This window comes from Tiliqua scincoides, chromosome 4, assembly GCF_035046505.1.
Source record: "Tiliqua scincoides isolate rTilSci1 chromosome 4, rTilSci1.hap2, whole genome shotgun sequence".
Taxonomy (NCBI): Eukaryota; Metazoa; Chordata; class Lepidosauria; order Squamata; family Scincidae; genus Tiliqua; species Tiliqua scincoides.
Window position 1 is genome coordinate 93,158,587 of NC_089824.1, and position 15,299 is coordinate 93,173,885.

Below are 15,299 nucleotides of genomic sequence, written 5' to 3' on the forward strand. Positions count from 1 at the left end.
TTTATAGCACTAGAACCATCATGGTTCCTCTTAAGGAATCTTGGGTGTTGTACTTTTCAGAGAATTCTCAGAGATCCCCAATCCAGTGTTCTTCAAACTTGGGGTTGGGACCCCAAAGGGGTCACAAAGCCTCTCTTGTGTGGCCATGGTAACTTTCAGGAATGAAACAAGTTGAAGACCACTTGACTAGAGCACCACTGAATAAAGGGGGAGGCATCTAGTGTACTCCTTCAGGTACCAGGAGGTTGTGTTCCAGTCTTGTTCAGGATCTTAGCAATTGTGCTAAAATGGCTTTCACTAGTGACAGGATCATGGTAACTTTTTCTGCTCTCTCTAATAATAATATTTGGTTACAACCAACAGTGCTGAGAGGGCAGAACAGAGGCAGGCATGGGTGGATAGGGTCCCGGGATGGGGTCACAAGTCACAACTGATGGTGGGTCTCCAGCCTCATACTTTATTTTCTTATTGGGGTTGTGGCACAAAAAAGGTTGAAGATCACTGCCCTATCTCATCTCTGAAATCTACATGAAAGCCATTCTCTCTCTGCCCAACCTCCTCCATCCAGAGCCATTATCAAGCCTTCCTTGCTAGCTGGGATAGGCAGTAATTGGCAGGAGGTTGCAAATAGCTGGGGAGAGCCATTGTGCTGCCACTACTGCCAGTCTAGCACTGCACTGCACAGCTGCAACTGCACTTCTCTCACCTAATCTTCCAGCTTCCATGATTTTAAAAAAGACAAAGGGGTGCATAAAATGTTGATGTGGAGATGGGTGAAGAAGATTAGACTGGGGGCCTAGAGCATCTCTTGGGATCACTATTCCCTCTAAGCTGTGTGTCTATGCAGCTAAAATTAGAGCCCCTTGCAGTTTCTGTCCAGAGCTTGACAATGATCATGACAGCATCACCAAGCCTTTGGTAAGCCATCAAAAATGGGATCGCTGCTGTAACCAGGAAGAGAAAAGACTAAAAGTGGGGTGCCCTTCCACATGGTATCTCCTGTCTGAAGCAGTCCCTACTGCCTGGTTTCTCTCAATGTGATCCAAGAAACCACCTAGCACAGCCAATCCCACTTCCTTAGCACTTCCCCTTTGCAGTGTTTGCCCCAATTGCCAAAATGCAAGAGGCAAATGCTCTTAGTTTTGGACAGAAAGAAACAGGAAAATAATTTGTAAAAAAGCAACAAGAGTTTACTTTAAAAAAAAAAGAAAAGACAAAAACAAAAAGGGAAATGGGCAAGGATTGAATAGGTAAAAACAGGAATTTGGGATTAGAGGCAAAATGAAAAACAATGAAACCTCACACAACCCAGCCCTGCGTAGGCATCACTTATGTAGTTGCAGTTTCCCTGCAAAGGAGCAGTCAGCACAGTATAGTATAGTATCCTCTGCAAGTGCTGGAACAGAATATAGGTTTGTTCAAACTAGTCAGTTCACAAGGTTTGGAGGGATCAAACTTTTATCCTAATGACTGGTTAATTTGAAGGAGAGAAGCTAGCCCAGAGTCAGTTCCTTAAATCTCCCTTTGACCATAGTCATGTAGATGGTCTTGATGAATAGACAGACAAGAGCAAGGTGCTGGTAGTTTGTGCCTGAGGCATTACTTCATCTAGGGTAGGGCCAGACTCTCTGCCATATCTCATGCCCATTCCATGTTAAGGATCTGCAGGTCAAAAGAATCAGAATGGAGGAGCCATAAACCAGACTCTCCAAGTCAGCACCATGTCACACATTCACAGAGATTTTATTCTAGAAGTCCTCTTTGTTACTTGTTACCTGTCTGTTACATGCCCAGCTAATTGGGCATGTTCTGGGGGGGGGCCCCACTGGCATGATCACATGACAACTATATGGGCAACCCGTTCTAGCTCTCCCTGGCTATACCACTTCAGAATGCAGATGGAAATTCATGACAGAAAGCCCCGAAGCATGCACACGTAGGTGTGTACAAACACGCACACACACACACACACACACACACAGAGAGAGAGAGAGAGAGAGAGAGAGAGAGAAATCACAGACCCTGGAAATGAGTTCTGGCTTAGCTTTCTCTGTGACATGTTAGTTTTCAATGTGAAAGACGGGGAGGGGGGCTTTCCATTACGCAAACCCCACCTTACAGTCAGAACCCATATGAATTTCATTTTAAACATACTGGGCACAATCAAATGTAAATTAGAACTGTTTTGTCCCAATCATTTCAATGGGAGAGAGCATGCCATTATCTATCCTGCTGAACTCTATGCAATTCAAATGAGTCTGGATTGTGTCTAGTCATAATAATTAACTCTGAATATCTCTGCAATTTTACCAAGATGCAAATTCTGATAATATCATACATGCTGGAAAAGGTCTGTCCTTGTATCAATTGATAATCTGTCATGAAAATGCTTTGTTTTTCCAACCATAGCAAAATTGCAAGATGAAACAAATCATTACAGTAACATACTGTCCAAATAGGAAAAGTTTCTCTTCTTTGTGTGTTTATTTCATTCACTCTGAAACAAAAAAACCAACCAAACAAAACTCCAACAGATACAATTTGCAGCTACTCAAATCACTTTTGAAATAAGATGTGTAGATGCTATCAGTATCTGGAACACAAGAAAGTTGTGGCATGTCAGATCTTAAAATGCTGCAGGGGAGAGATTAATTTTACAAGTGCTTTCCATCTTCTGTAGGCATTTTTTTTCCCTCTATCGTACTATATCTTGAAAGCCTTTCTTAATGCATTAAGCCTCCATTACATTGCATATGGTTTCTATTTTCAAATCTCTGATGCTTTCAGGAATTTGTTCCTTGACTTCATTCATTGTTGCCTGGTTGCAATTCACATTGATTGACAAGAAAAAGGCCAACCAGTTCTTTCTCCCTCACTCCATTCCCCAAATTTCCTATTTCCCAACTCAGCTCAACAACTTAATCCAAAACATTCATCCTTTGGAAGGGATTGTTGCCTGAGAGGAAGACATCTTCTCTAGACTCTTCCTGTCTTTCAGTTTTTTCTTCACAAAATGGAGACAAAACCAGAGAGAAGAAAAGGAAAATGCTAGGTATATGGAATATTTCTATCAAAAACATTTGTATTCCTTTTATATCTGGGGAAATTTAATCCTCTAATAGAGTGTAATATATGGTAAGTTTTCTTGTATATGACATTTAAAGATCTGCATTAATGTATGATTTTTCACAGGAAAAATGATTGCGTTCGAGAGATGGTGAAACTTCATTATTTCCAGGTGCTCTGCAGCAAATTCCTTATGCACAAGCAAATCAGGCAACCATTTCACTCCACATTCATACCTGATGTGTGAGAAAGCTACCTAGGGTAACAGTTCAAGTTTTCCACCTCCATTCTGTAACATCAGGATTTATGACACAGGGTGTATAGCTACCCCTGCCCCTTGTGTCTTCTGCCAAGGGGAAGTTCTAAATCGAAAAGGAGTGGGGTAGGACATGTCTGAGGTTTTTTTTATTCAAGGGACCACAATGCAACAGAAATCTGTTTCAGGAAGGGGTTTACTGCAACAAGGACAAACCAGGAACAACCCAAAACAGGTACAGTCCAACATTAACCTTCACCCTCTTGTTATCCATACCCTTGTTGCATCCAAGCTTCAAGAGTAACATCTCATCTAGAACCAGAACCAGTGACATTACCAGGGGTCCACAGCCAGGGCAGGTAGTACTGCAGATCAAGAAATTCCGTATTATATTCCTGGTACGTTACACAAACCTTTCCATTTACAAACACTTGCTTGATTTGCATAAAATATCCTGACTGAGGGCCCAATCCTATCCAACTTTCCAGTGCCAATGCAACCACAATACAGCCTCAAGGTAAAGGAACAAACATTTCCTTACCTTGAGGAAACATCAGGGACTGACCGCCCACTGCAGGATGCAGCACACACCCTGTTGGCATGGCTGCATCAGCCCTGGAAAGTTGGATAGGATTGGGCCCTGAATTAAGAATACGTATATACAAGTATGTATATACACACAAGAATATATTTCAAGTATTTTCTCAAGAATGGGAGAGGTAAATAGCAAGAAAGATGGGTATGAAAAGACCAAAGAAGCAAGGAAGTAAGATATAGTATCTAGGGAATACAGACGCTCCACCCACAGCTCTATTTAGTTTCTGGGCTTTCATGTGACATCATCTGCATGCGATACCTTGGGAACCAGGTGGACTATAAATGTGACCTCTGATAAAGCGAAACCCTATGCTTTCACCAAGTAAAATTTTGCAAATCAATATAACAATGTTTCTCAAACTGTGGGTCGGGACCCACTAGGTAGGTCGCAAGCCAATTTCCGGTGGGTCCCCATTCATTTCAGTATTTTTTTTTAATATATTGGACGATGCCACCATGGTATGTGACTGCATTTGGAGAAAATATTACAAACCTGTACTTTTAACAAGCTACTATGTATATTTTTTTAATAATGATAGTAAATGGGACTTACTCCTGGGTAAGTGTGAGTAGGATAGCAACCTAGGATTGTTAAGAATTTTCCTGCTTGATGATGTCACGTCCGGTCATGACATCACTTCCAGTGGGCCCCTGACAGATTCTCATTCTAAAAGGTGGGTCCTGGTGCTAAATGTGTGAGAACCACTGCAATGTAAGATCTATGGAATTAAAGATTTATTGGAACAAGACAGACTAGAAGCACAATTTTAATTTAATTTACTGGGAAGTAAATTCCATTGATTTCAATTAGATTTATGGGCAAATAAGGATGGCCTAGCCACATGTGCTTGAAAGCAACCCCCCTCCCCAGATTCAGTGGGATTTAGTTCTGAGTAAATACAGGTGGGTCCTCTTTATCAGTGAATTCAGAACCTGAGGATTTGACCCACTGCAGGTTCTGAATCAGCAGCTGGATGACCCACTGAGGACTTCCTGGATGCGACCAGAACCTCATTTTGGTCATATGCAGGTTTTCAGAGGCCCCCAGAAGCTTCAGAAGGGCACTTCTGATTTTCCCAAAACAAGGAAGTGCCCTTCCAACACTTCCGGAGGGCTTTCTGAGACCCACAGAGCAGTGTTTCTCAAACTGGTGGTTTGCAACTCACCAGTTCATGTAATGCTTCCCCTGTCCATCAAAGGGGCAGGGGAACAGGAGAGGCAGGGAAGCGATCCCCACGATCGTGACCCTAAAGGAGGCAAAGGGGGTGCTTTCACTTACTTGTCACAGTGAGGGCTGCTGGAGGCTACAGGAGGTGCAAACAAGAAGTGCTTTGCCATCACTCCATTTTAAGATTCCAAGCCTCGAGGAGCCCTGCAGAGGGCTGCGCAGGGCTCCACACACCTCCAGCAGCCCGCAATGGGACTCAAGAGAAAGTACCCCCCTTCGCCCCCCTTAGGGATGCAATCCTGGGGAACAATTCCCTGCCCTTTCCCCTCCCCCACAAAGCTTTACTTACTGAGGAAATAAAGCTCCCTCAAAGTTTGAGAACCACTGCAGAAGCCGTGGATGGCCTCTACAGGCATATGAATCACTGTGGCCATGACCAGAAGAAGGTTCTGGTTGCATCCAGAGGCCCAACTGGACCACACCCATGGATTTAATTATCTGCAGATTTTGGTTCCTGCAGGAGGGAGGGGCATCCAGGAACCAATCCCTTATGGATAGGTCCAGCCTGTATGCATAGGATCAGACTAGATTACCTCAACCCAAGTTGAATATAGGGCCCAGTCCTATCCAACTTTCCAGCATATATGCAGCTGCAATGTAGACCCAAGTAAGAGAACAAATGTTCTCTTACTTTGAGGAGGCCTCTGTGACTCCCACCACCACCACCGAATGCAGCGCATGTCCTGTTAGCACAGCTGCATCAGTGCTGGAATGTTTGATAGGATTGGGCCTTTCCCTAAGTAAATTAGCACTGATTCCAGCACTTACAGCTTCAATGCAGCCCTGAGGTAAGAGAACAAATGTTCCCTTACCTTGAGGAAGCCTCCATGACTGCCTCACCACCATAGGATGCAGTGCATGCCCCATTGGCACAGCTGAATCAGTTCTGGACAATTGGATAGGATTGCGGCCTTACAGCCCAATCCATACAACAACAACAACAAACCTTTATTAGGCATATAGTTTTACAACTAATATCTCCAGGCAGTCATGTATGAAGGTATATGTTAAAAGAGAGATAAACGTAAGGGTTAAAACACAACAATTTACTTACAGAGTTGCTCCAAGTTGCTTAGGACCAGCAGCTTAGCCCGCTTCAAGTTGCTCAAATATAAAAATTTAGCAACTGGAAGGGTCACTAATTCAGATTCACCCACCAGCAAAAGTTGTAAAGAGGTGATCTCAGAGAGACCTTTTTTGATTCCTGACAATGAGGGGAGATAATGGTCTCTGAGCACTTGATTGAAAGCACAGTGCAGAACAATGAGTGGAAGAGAGTCTGCCTCTCTGAGGCCACAATTGCAAAATCGTTCTTCCTTCGGGGCATTTCTAAACCTACCAAGTAGGTCTTTAGAAGGCAACATGTTGCAATGGTACAGCCCAATCCATTCCATTTCTACTCAGAAGTAAATCCCATTAAAATTCTGGCTGCAATCCTATCCACACTTTCCTGGCAGTAAGCCCCATTGACTAAAATGGGTCTGACTTCTGCATAGATATGCATAGAATTGGGCTCTGTGTTAGTTATAAAAATTTTAACATAGCAGCTTTGGTCAGCTTGCACCCCAATTCTAACTGCATCAGGATTTAAGCCTTATTGAATGAGCTATACTTTTGGTTGACATGATTAGGGCATTAGTGCCAGTCATGTACTCAAAAGCGACAGTGTAAACGAGAAGTGATTATTTGAGAGGGAGTTTCCATTTCTATAATATGAACTTCAACAAATATTACGTAAAAAAAAGACTTGTTTTTTATAGAATATTTTTTCAAGTACAACATATTATACAAAACGTTTAATAACAGGTCACAATATTAGCCGCAATAGGGGACTGTAAGAAAGAAAGGCAAATACAGGAAATCTTTAGAACATACATTTTATTTGAGGCTTCCAGTTGTAGTGAGTAATGTTGTCATTTACATGGACTGGCAATAAAGACAGAAAGTACATAGTCTTGGCAGAAATTGGATAGGGTTTTTTTCTAACTTAATTTCAACATTCTTTAATAAGAGTTAAAAGATTTCTGATTGTTGAATCTCTTTTTAAACACATCATATTGAAAGGTGGAAGGAGAAAAAGGAAAGCAGGCAAGAGTATCGAAACTATTTCAAGCAAATTAAGTTCTGTGGAGTGTTATACCATTGAAACAATATTTTACCAGGATGCAATTAGGGGACATATTTTCAGTTAAATCCATTTCACAAAGCAGTGTTGTGTGATGTGCTTCCCCAACAGTTATTTCACTAACAAATTTCCTGAGTTACCTAATCTGCTGTTTTGACATATTAACATGTACTAAACTGAGTGAAGAAGTGGAGAGAGGGGGGCAGATAGTAATTTCATGTTAGCAGTTTTGACTTGGAATATAGCTTTCTGCAGCAGAAACTAAAATGCTCAGCAAGTAAAGACACTATTCTGTAGTAAAACCTGGGAGGCCCATCACTATCAGGCAAAGGGATAAGCAGCAGGCAGGCAGGCAGGCAGGCAGGCAGGCAGGCAATAATAATAATAATAATAATAATAATAATAATAACCATTTATGCTCCTATTCTCTTTCCAAAACTCCAGTTTCTATTTTCACCCCCTATATCCAGATCAGAGGTACTGCTCAGGGAAGGTGGGGTCATCTCCCCTTCATGTTTCAGACCAGACTATAGGAGATTCTTTCTCATAAGAGCAACACTTCCGGTAAGCTCATTAGTGCAACCAGTGACTACTGGGTCTGTGTCACAGAGATTCCAAAAGCACTAAAAAAAAAAAAAAACTGTTTGACCAGTGCTGCTACACTTCCTTTAATTGTTAGGTGGTATAAAATGTAGCCACAACAAATGCTCTTAAAACTCATGGCATTTTTACAATCTGAATGCTGAATATATCCAGCAGTAGGCTGTTAAGTGTGCTGATCTGGCCCTGCCCTTATGTATAAAATTCCCCTCCCCCATACTGAAACCCAGCAGCTTTCAGTTATACATTTTGTCATGAGTTTGTTATGTCCTGTGGTCAAGGAAATATGCTGTTAGCTGACTGATTCTGAGGCCTGTGGCCACAGGTTACCCAATCAGCATGGCAAGAGGCAGTAAGAGAGAATCAGTGTGGTATAGTGATAACCGTGTTGGAACTAGGGCGGAAGAGAGCCAAGTTCAAACTCAGTCATGAAACTCACTAGGTGCATTTGGGGCAGTCACAGTCTCTCACCCGAACCTACCTCTGAGGTTTGTTGTGCGGATAAAAAGAAGCGGGAAGGAATCACATATTCTTCCTTGAGGTAAAAATGGGATTAAAATGCTATAATTTAAAAAAAGCAGACTTTTTGGTTGTCTCCATTGTTTAGTATTTCTTTGAATTAGACCTAGATGTGATTTTCTTTCTACAACTACAATCATTCCTCTCTTTTGGCCAATCTTTGACTAGCTATTCACCCCAGGTGAATCTGAAAACTCAAGTTCATTGCTTTTATTCTAGCATTAATACACCTAGACAGACTAACTACCTTGGGTGAGTATGGTCATCTGTTATCAGCACCCCATGTGGCAAGGAGAAATGTGCCACACACAGTGTGTGCAGAGGTAATAAAACTAGCATCAATATCCACCCAAGAAGCACACAATTTTTATAGCTCTCAAGCAGTTATAGCTAAGCAAACATTATTTAGTCAGATTCTTCCCAGATGGTTGAACAAGAATTTGTTCACTCTCAGAATCAACTATGATACCAACATTTTAATGAGAACCAAACTGTGAACCCACACAAAGCCACTCCAGTGTGTCATCTGTATCACTGAACCAAGTGGCAAGGAGAATTTTATCCAGCTTCAGCTGTAGATGTATGTTCAAATGCTCCTCTGTATCTATATCCTGCATCTTGGCAAATCAGCTCTCATAACAACAGTGAAGAGAAGAGAAGCTGTGAACTAGACATCAAGAGCATATGAGAGATGGGGGGTGAAGCATGACAGATTTCAAGTATCTCACCTTTTCTCCAACACCCTATAGGACAGAATCTCTCTCTAGGTGGAGAAATTTGGCCTTTGACAGCAGCACCTTCTTGACAGTACCATCAAACCTGCAATTTAATTGCACTAGTAAGCTGAAGCTGCCTAATTTCCTTTTTTCATGGGCTTGGTCTAGCGAAGTCTGCTCATCTGGGTTTGCAGACAAGATGGCCAGGCTAGTCAACCCCAGCACTGAGTGGCTGAGTGCAGTGAAATGGTCGCCCCTCTTCTCAGTATGGTTGCCTGAAAGCCATTTTGCAAGATACAAGGGAGTGAAAATCTGGCAGTGCTTACACCCACCTTATTCAGTCTGTTACCCTTTTTTCCGCTCAATTTCAATAGCACATGAGCAGCACTGTTGCCTTCCACCACAGTGTTGTACTGGTTAGCACATGAACCACTCTAGAATGAAAGCTCAATATTAAAGAAAATTGCATTCACATAGGGTTGCAAATTGGATGCTGAGGCTCACGTCTCTCCTCTTCCCCCCCCCCCCAAGAATGTTTGGAGCTTTTAACAATGAGCTTAAAGAAGATGGCTCTGCTGGCAGATGGATTTGCTGCCATGCTGTCCTCCTGATCTGGGATGATTATGATCTCAGGACGCCTCCTGCCTGCCTTTGTTCTGCCCATGATTCTGATCTGAGCCTGACTAACCATGGACCGACTTGCCTTCTTCCACACCCTGCTCTCCTACGCATGCGCCAGGCGAAGACAAAGGAATAGGTAATTACAGGAGAGTTTCATTCATTTCCCCTGCAGTACTGCAAACGAGAGGGGCTTTCTCGCCCTACCTCCCCGATACGGCAGGCAGCCCGGGGCGTGCGTGTGCATGCATTTAGGGGTGCACATCGGTGACAGCCCCCAGGGAGCATCCCTAAAGAGAAATGGTGGCATCTTGGGGTCTACACTGCTCAGACCGCTATCTTGAGCGCACGTTTTCTGTGCAGTGACCAGCCTGTGGCTACCCAGCGGGGGTGGGGGGGATGGGTGGAGGCTGGAGAGAAAAACTGCAGGATGCATGATGAACAAGGAGCTACACTGGCTTGGGGGTGGGGGAAGAGCTGGAGAGATGAGAGCAGGGCCCCGATCCAGAAAGAAGCCTGGAAATAAGAAGCCACCAAGATCTCTGCAATACGTGGAACTACTCAGGCTGCGATCCTGTACACACTTTCCTGGGAGGAAGCCCACGGAACAAAACAGCACTTACTTCCGAGTAGACGTGCATGGGCTAGTGCTCTAAGAAAGGCTGCTTGAGAAGATGCTATGGGTCTTTGCTCCCCCCCCATCTTAGCCTTGTAGCAATTGCCCAGAAATTGCTCACTTCCCCCCTCCCCCTATTTGCATGAATCCTGGTTAGTGCTCTAAGAAAGGCTGCTTGAGAAGATGCTATGGGTTTTTGCTTCCCCCTCCCCACATCTCAGCCTTGTAGCCTTAGCCCAGGAATTGCTCATCCCCCACCCAATTCGCATGCACACTGGAACGGGTTACTGCTCTAAGAAAGCATCTTCACGAGCAGCCTATGGGTCTTTGCTGCCCCCCCCATCTCAGCCTTGCAGCAATTGCCCAGGAATTGCTCACCTCCCCCCACCCCCACCCAATTTACATGCATCTTGGTACGAGGGATTAAAATTGTTGCAGCGATGCCTGTCATTTTCTTTTCTTTCTACCCCCTCCCCTTAAAGCAGACTCGTGACTGCTAATAAAGCTGTAAGCTCTTTTCTTGACGATCGCCTAAGCAGACACAGCCACCCAGTGACATGCCAATGGGGCTCAATCTGGCAGGCGTCCATTGACGAGGACCGCATCCCTGTCCTTTCATTATAAGGGGGGGGGGGCTTTTAAAAAAAATGTTTTAACTGTTGCCCCAACACACATACAGCTCTTTGGGAGTTTTCTGCCAAGCGCTCCACAGGTCACAGTGGTGGAAACCAGCCTTCCAAGCCCCCGATGAGACATGTTTGGTCCATGATATCTCGCCAGACGCTCCGCTCTCCCTCTTCCCCTCCCCCCTCTGCGTGATCTGAACATGGATGTAGTTCTCCCCCCCTCCCCACTCCATGTGTCTTCTTCAGATCGTGGACAGTGTTTTTTTTTGGCAAAAGGTGCATGCACATTTTTTTCCTTCTTGCAGAAAGAGAGTGGGTGGGGTGATTTCAAACACAAACCCCCCCCCCAATATATAACAGTCCCCCATCCCGATTTCTCCGTGCCCGTTTCCCATCACAGAACCTCCCCCTTCCACTGTCTCCCGGAATAGAGTGCAACAGACCCATCTCTGGACGCCCATCAATGCATCCCCCCTTTTGTTCCCCAGAGAAAGCCCCCCACAGGCGATCGAGAGAGAGGGGGGTGCCCAGATCTGCTTCTCCCACCACCGGGGCTCCATTGTTGCCTCCATCTATCAGAAATCTTCATGCACACAAAATGTCTCTGAGAGATAACAATGTGGTGCTGGAGTGATGGGGGCAGAAACGCCCCAGGCTGGGGCAGAAGGAGCAGCTCTTACCTTCCTTCTGGGCTCCTCGGTCCCCCTTTGTGTGGGTGTCCGTGCGGTCTGGGGTCACAAAGGCAGAGTCCCGGCTAGCCCTGTGCCCGATGAGTCTCCGGAGATCTCCCTGGCTGGCTGGCTGGCTGGCTGGGAGTGGAGTGGAGCGAGTGGCTGGAGCGGGCTGATTGGAGCAATGCCGGCGCCGCCGCTCCTGCTACTGCTGCCTCTGCATTTCTCTCCCTCCCTCCCGCTTCTCTCTGTGACAGTCTGTGGGCAGTTCAAAAGCCACACGTGCACGCGCAAGCGCGCACTTCACGGGTCTGCTTTAATCATCGCTGCTGCCTCCCCCAGTCCAGCTCTGCTGCTTGCAAGAGATGCAACCCTAGGGGGCGCCTTGAGCCAAGCTTTTCAATATATAAGCTTTGCCCTCTCCAAGAGGAGTCCCGTTTTGCAAGGTGCCTAAACCTGCCTTGCATTGCAAGCTTCTGAACCCCACCTGAAGGGATCCCGGGGAAGGATCTCTCCTGCTGGATCTCTCCTGACCCAGGGGATCTTTCCACCCTCCAGAGGAAATTGGGCACTTGTTTTCATCTTTTGGCTTTCTTCCCTTTTTCAACCTGCTTTTTTGGGGGTGCGTACTTCTGGTTGCTATCCTGCACCATCTGAATTGGATATGGGGGAAGAGAGAGCAACAAAGAGTTCCACACCCTCCTGGCTTTTTTGGAGGAGCGAGAGGTCGCCACCAAGACAACCACAGTGGATCGGAAGGGGTTAAAGACCTCCACCACCCCGGGGAGCTCAACGCAGCAGGCAATGAGAAGACTCGCCCGTTGGCAGCCCGCTGGGACGCCTGCTTTCCAATTCTCCATCGCCATATGGGCAATTAAGAAAGGTGTTCAGGTCTCCTTGCACGGAGGGGGCATCTTGGAGCCGATGGGGAGAGGGAGAAAGCCAACAGCACATCCATCTGCCTCTTAGAAAGCAGGGAGACAACTCTTTTCTGCTCGTGGAATGGTGGTCAGGGCTGGTGGGATTCTTTGCCATGCTCGAGGTCATGCCCAGGCTGCCTTGGAGTTCAGCGACCCCTTATGGACCTTCCCCCCACCCCATGGAGTGTACTGGATGTACTAAAATCCAGTACAGATTCCAGATATTGTACAAGCTGAGGATCCCATGCCACCCCAGCAAATAATGTTGTGGCAGTGACTTTGTTTTCCTGATGAAGCATGAGGTGCATGTGTGAGAGTTTTGGTGGATGGGATTTAGCTTTATTTGTAGTTGTGTGGCGCCCTCTGCTCCTTAACAGGATGTATAGCAGCACATGCTTTTTTTACGAATTAAAAGAAGTTAACATTGTTTTAATTAATAAACAGGTTGCTGCAGCATAGGGGGTCGAGCTATGGAAATCATGATGCAGAAGTGTGCCACCAGATGAAAGGGAAGGAATAGGACAATGCAAACATCTTGTGTTAACTTTTGGTGAAGAAACTTTGTCCTGAGAATTCAGTCAACAGTGCTTATTCCAGAGGCCTGGGAATACTACAGCTCCTTAAACTGTGACCCTAGACACACAAGGGGTGGTTTCACACATGACAGCAAAAATGTTTGCAATTCCACCCTCCATAAACATGAATTTAAAATTGGGTGGAATATAAATGCAACTTTTAATATGCTCTTCTTCTGCTTAGGGTCCTGCATTAAACAACCTCCACACGCATGCAAACAAATAAGAGGCTCAAAGTTTGCTCAGCATGTTTACTTGGGAGTAAATCCCATTTTGTTCAACAGGACTTACCCTTTAATACACATTTAACATTGCAAACTCACAAGCTGCAAATGTTTACTCAGAAGTAAAGATGCACTGTGTTCATAGGTCTTACTCCCAGGTAAGTACAGCCTCAATAACACACATGAAACACATGCTAAGAAATTCTGCTTAAATCGGTAGGACTTCCTTTCAATGGACTCAGATGAAAGTGTGCCATGGTACAAACAGATTAAGTATAAAGAATATAATAACCCAGTTATACCAATAAATACATACCAAAATTGGTATCAAATACTTTCTTATGTAACACCCAGTTCCAAAGAAACACACACAATCAGCTCACTAAATTGAAATATCCTCACTCAAACTCTTCATTCTGATTAATCTGCCTCTTTAATTTAGAATCCGTCAAGTCACATCAGTCCCCAAAATTCACACATATTAAGCAACTGGCTCTGTGCGCCGCATGGAGATAGTAAGCCCAGGAGACATCGTGATCGGAATATGGATCTGCTCATTGCTATGGAAACCCGAGACAAAGCCTACATCAGGATTAAGAAATGCAAATTCTCTTGAATGTGGTTTCTGCTCTCCCTTTACAAACTCCTGTATCAGCCATGAAAGCCATAATATGTTTATGTAACACTCAATGGTCAGTATGAATTGATGAAATGTTATCTTCCGCTTTCAAATTATTGTAAATCAGTGTTTGATGTCATTTATTGGTTTGTACGTGTCACCACTGTACAATTCACTTCCTTGTAAAGTGTCTTCTGAAGCATCCTAATCACAAACAGTAAATACACTTAACCCTTTATGTATGATTTTTGAGAAGGTTTTTCTGTAGCCATAACTAATGATTTCTACTGAGGAAGCACTCCTTTTTCCTCCAAAAGCTCACTGCACTCAGTCAGTACATTTCCTCTGTGCCAACTGTATCAGTTGAAACATTTACCTCAAGTGCTCTGGGAAGTACAGTCAAAAAAAGACAATTAAAATTCCATTTTATAGGGCTACAAGTAATTACGTGCCTCTGTTGTGCTGGTTATAACTGATATTCTTTATAGTTTGTTTTAATTTTATATACTGCACCACCTTAGTTGGCCACTAGAGGGACAATATATAAAACTTGTAAAAAAAATTCAAAAAACAAAATGCTTACTGTTTTGCCAAATTCCTGTTCTAAACTTGGCCTAGAGAACTTATGCCCATTTCATGCTAATTTGCCCTGCCCAGCACAGCTAGCTCTAGCAGCATAGAAACCTACTGCTGAACTCCAGAACTAGTAGGAAAGTGACTAGTAGGTGGCTTGCCGTAGGGCTGCAGAGTCCCTCCTCCCAGTTCTCCAAGCAGCAGTTCTCCAAGGTACAACAGCAGCAGCACCTCGGCTCTCCACCACTCAGCAGTCCCCGTTTGGTTAGTCCATTAGCTAGAGTGTCAGTTTGTCACCAGTTCATGAGTCAGTCTGTTAGTTCTTTAGTCAACTAGCCAGAAAGTCAGTCCAATAAGCTAGCAAGTCTCCCTCCTCCATTCTCTTTCCAACTACAACCAACAAACTCCTCCTTCTCAGGTGCTGCTTATATCCTCTAATGACCTGGCTGCCTCTAGTGGCTGCAGCTGTGCAGCACACTCACTGCTAGTTAGAGTCCTGGGGTTAACCCTAGGTTCCCTGGCTGATCTTGAGCAAGAGGCCACTGCTAGCACCACACTATCTCCTCGAAAATCCTCTGCGATTCCAATACACCTACCAAGCAGTGGGAATGTGCAGTTTATCAGCAAGTGGTTTTAATGGGGGCCATATTTAATTTCAAGTGAGCAAGGGCTAAAAGGCCTGCCACCTCCAACCGCTGATATCACCACATGTGAGCCGAGAAGCAGGTAAAGGACTTGTGGCCCATAAGC

The 15,299-nt window shown here is 44.6% G+C and overlaps 1 protein-coding gene across 1 annotated transcript in view; it reads right to left on the reverse strand.

Moving 5' to 3' along the window:
• BASP1 (brain abundant membrane attached signal protein 1) overlaps nt 1-11,860 on the reverse strand; it is a 74,038-nt gene extending 62,178 nt beyond the window's left edge. Inside the window, exon 1 of the mRNA XM_066625865.1 lies at nt 11,648-11,860. The gene's annotated coding sequence lies outside the window, so the exon portion shown is untranslated. The remainder of the gene's footprint in view (nt 1-11,647) is intronic.
• Between the last annotated feature and the right edge of the window lie 3,439 nt (nt 11,861-15,299).